This window comes from Canis lupus, chromosome 17 (genome assembly GCF_048164855.1).
Source record: "Canis lupus baileyi chromosome 17, mCanLup2.hap1, whole genome shotgun sequence".
In the NCBI taxonomy this organism is placed as follows: domain Eukaryota; kingdom Metazoa; phylum Chordata; class Mammalia; order Carnivora; family Canidae; genus Canis; species Canis lupus.
Window position 1 is genome coordinate 54,867,140 of NC_132854.1, and position 4,484 is coordinate 54,871,623.

The window sequence follows — 4,484 nt, forward strand, 5'->3', positions numbered from 1 at the left end:
GCCGGGGAAGGGGGAGATGGGGAGTTGTGTTCAATGGGGACAGAGTCTCAATTTGGGGAGATACAGATGTTCTGGAGGTGACTAGTGAGTTTGAGCACAACAATGTGACTGTACTTAATGCCACAGAACTGCACACATAAAAAGTAGTGAAAATGGTAAATTTTGTTATGTATATTGTACCACGATTTTATTTTATTTTTTTAAGATTTTATTTAAGAGAGAGAGCACACAAGCAGCGGAGGGGGAGGGAGAAGCAGGGTCCCCACTGAGCTGGGAGCCCAGCCAGGAGCTCGGTCCCAGGACCCCGGGATCATGACCTGAGCCAAAGGCAGGAGCTTCACCGACTGAGCCCCCCGGGTGCCCAATTTTTAGAAAAAGAGTAAAGGAAATGTGTTTCAAAACCTAGAATCTAGAATCTTTTCCTAGTAACAGTGACTAGGGCAACTGCCACCTTTTTATGACAAACTAGCTTTTAGTCAACTATTTTTAAAATATCATAAACGAAGGGGAGGGAGACAGGAGGGCCTTTGAAGAGCGTAATATGAAGAAAAGTCAACCTGTCCGCTAGGAGCCATCCTATGAGTAGTTCGGGTGCGCCATCGGTTCCTGGGTTATTCAAGGAACCTCTCAGCCTGCCAGATGGTCATTCAGCAATCTGATAGAAGCGCATCGAGGCCTGGAGCCAAGTATTACCCTTTTAAGAAAACTGAGACTTCAAAACTGTATTTCAGTACCTGGAATAGACAAACTCATAGAGACAGAGATGGAATAGAAGTTTGACCAGAGGCTGGGAAGTGGCCGGGGGGGGGGGGGGGGGGGGCGGGAGGGTATTGTTTAGTGTTATTGTTTAGTGGGTACAGAGTTTCTGTTTCAGATAGTGAGAGAATTCTGGAAATAGTGCTGATGGTTACATAACACTGGGCACCTATTTAATGCCGCTGAATTGTACATTCTAAAACGGTTCGATTTTATGATATGTGTATTTACCACAATTTTTTAAAAAAGGTTAAACCGTCCCAGCCCCTTGCAATAAGAGCAAAACGAAACAGCCTTTCCAAGAAAGAGAGAGTCCTAGAGAAAAAAGACTAATAAAGAATTGGCAGTTCGTAGATAGTGGGAGGCAAAAAAAAAAATCTTTATTTCACACGAGGGCTGCTATGGGCGTGAGACAGCCCTTAGCCCGTCTAGTCTGGAGACATCTCTCACGGATCTCTGGCTGGCAAGGCCCCATTCAGCCAAAAGTTTTCCGAGCGGCCCGGTCCCTCTTTCTCTGTCCTCCTGTCCCCTTCCTCCCCCTCCTAAACTATTCAGAGCCCTACCCGGTCATTTTCTTTCTTTTAAATTGGCAACCGCCCACGTTGGATAAACAAGATACACAGGATGGAGGGGGGTGGTGAGGCGGAAGCACATTTCAGAGCTAAGAAAACAAATAGCCAATGAAGCAGAAGAAACCACAATTTGACTTAGACAAGTTCAGCTCTGGAAAGAAGTGTCAGACGAGTCAATTATTTCCAGATCTCTACAGGCCAGGGCCGGAGAGAGCCAAGGCCAACCATAGCATTTGTCGGAGTGAGTTCCTACGGGGTGGAGTCCAAGTCAAAGGAATGGATGGAGAGAAGCAAGAAGGGGAGTTAAGGTCCCTTTTCATTAAGTTGTCACTGAGAAAGCCAAGTCTGTAATAAAGCTTGTTGGGTACCGATTAGGCTCTGTGGGTTTGGGCAGGGGAGGAGAAGGGATAAAATAGCAGTCGTGACATGACACCTTGTCCCTGACTCTCACTGGAGCAAAGCCGGAGGATGTGGCCCACACCAGGCACAGAGGCCACAAAGCCACAGGGCCACACACTGAGAGGTTCCCATGGGCTGCTCAGGTCCGAGCATCTCAGGAAGGTGAAAGCAGCAGTAGGCTCAGAAATGGGTCCTCTCTGGCATTCTCAGCCATCGGGAGGTCCACCCAGAGCGACCCTGCCCTCCCTGGAGCTCTTCCCAGAGCCGGGAGCACGAGGGGTGCTGGGGCCTTGAACACAATCAGCTGTGGCTTGCAGAGTTGAGGCAGGCCCTGCGTCGCAGAGCGACAGAGCTGCAGAATGAACTAGGCGTATTGTTTTTTAAAAAAAATCCCACTTTTCTTTTGGGCAAAAACGTTCAGCTCTTTCTATTGCATGGAGCCAAAATGTGGGTTGAATTCAGGCAAGGCTGTTCGTGACGTAGCCCAGCCCGGGCCATCTGAGGTGCACCGCCTGCATGTCAGGGCCTCCGCAACGTCAACCGAGTGGCAACCGTGGGCAAGGCCGCGTAGGGAAGGTGGCCTGGGAAAGGGAACGCAGATCATGCCAACACGAACCAGACGGATCCGCTCGCAGAATTATCACTCGTTACCAAAGATAATGCACAACAGGGGCCCCAGGGGGCCCAGGGAACACAGTTGGGTGGGAAACAAATCACAGGACTTCCCTGGAGAACCAGGCCTGCCTGGGAAATTGTGAACTTCTATTCTTAAAACAGTAACGCTACCAATAACTGCAGTTGATCTGAAAAGAAACCTATTTTTCTTCCCTCAGCACCAAGGAGCAACAAAGCCTTCAGCCAATCGGTCACCGTGTCTCCCTTGTGGACTTGGCTCCTTTTGTTGCCAAATTCTGTTTATGGCTTTTACTATGGAATTATGACTAGCCCTGTTCAAACGAAGTGATTTATTTTTACTGCGTGCCCTACGTGTGTTATCAAAATGAACAGAAATGAGGCCCAAACCCTAGTAGCTCAGGGGTTTAGCGCCACCTTTGGCCCGGGGTGTGATCCTGGAGACCCAGGATCAAGTCCCACATCGCGCTCCCTGCATGGAGCCTGCTTCTCCCTCTGCCTGTGTCTCTGCCCCCTTCTCTCTCTATGTCTCTCATGAATAAATAAAATCTTAAAAAAAAAAAAAAAAAAAAGAAATGAGGCCCAACTGCCCCTCCAAAAAAACACACATGCTCGGATTCTTGGGGTACAGTTTCTGCATATGAAACTCCCGGGTCTCAGGCACAGGGCACCCAGTATGATGAATGATGCCCCTTTTTTGACATTTGCTTTGCATCCCCTTTAGGCCGGGGCATGGGCCTGGATCATCTCCAGGCTTCTTTTCCACCCCAGAGTCCCGTGAGGCTGTGCAGGAGGTGGGCTCACCGGCTATGAATTGGGGGGCTCTGACGGGACAGGTCGGGCAACCTGAACCCCGACCCGATGCCACCACCCCTGTTCCTAGGAGAATCCTCCACTGGTAGAGTCACGGGGTCCCCATGGGCAATGGGGGTGCCAGGTAGAGGTTGTGTGTGTTTGGGGTTTTCTCGGTTGTACATCAAATGTCTTGCAAACAGGACTTCAGGGCAGGTTCCTACCACCATCCACCCCATCCCTTCTGGCCAGCTGTTGCCCTGAAGGCCCCCCCCCATAGAGAAATTCTGGAGCCGTCACCATCTGTGTGCTAGTTTCTCAGCTGTAGACCTGAGATGATAATAACGCTGACCTATCTCCCCACCGAGGTGCGGGGATGGACTAATTAAGGCCTGCAAAACGCCTTGAACACTGGACAACAGGACCCTCTGCCTCTGTCAGAAAGAATTCACACCATCCCCTAGGCCTGACCCCGGGTGATGCCGCAGCTCCTGTCACTCTCCGCTGGTATTTTGTCACATTTGGACAAAGGGCTCTGGAGTCAAAGGGCAGTTGAACCACACACACCCAATATCTTGCTCCGAGGAATTCCTGCGAATCCACTTAGCGCTGGGGATGATTGCCAAATGCTCTGAATCACTTCCTTTCCTCCCCCAGACTGGCTTTTTCTTGATTTCTGCTCCTAGATGAAATGGGTGTGCACGGGGGTGTGGGAGAGGGACCGAGCCTGCGGCCCTAGGCTTGTACTTGCAGTGACACGGTGGTTCCGATGCTTCCTACAGGGACCCGAATTCCCAGCAAAGCTTCCTCTTCGCAGTCCCTCTTTCCTGATGCTGGTTCCGATTTCACTTTGAGGGCAACTCCTGCCTGGCTTGCATTGCCCCCCCCCCCACATGCACCCCCATGAAGCTGAAGATACCAGCGTGGCCAGGGCCCTCCACATACAAAATCACGCAAGCACGTGGGGTGATTAGAAGCTGCTATGGTTTCGGTGAAAGCAGCTCCGTGCAAACATCTGGGCCTTCCGCAGACGGTTTGTTAATCCATATCTCTCATTGCCAATGAGCTCTGGGCGAAAGCCTTTTCAAGTATATCAGATGTGACAGGTTTCCAGAAGCTGGGATCCTGGGTTTAATGTGCTGACAGTCAGAAAAGCCAACAGCATTCCTGACCATTCACAAAGCTCCTTTCAAGTGATTTTGTGATGCAGTTACTGAAAAGGCCCGACTTTTCTGTAAATCAGACCTGACAGAGATAAAAACAATAATAATAGTAATAATAACAACTGTAAAGAGGAATACGGGAATTGGATGAGGAAAACATGAACGTTAC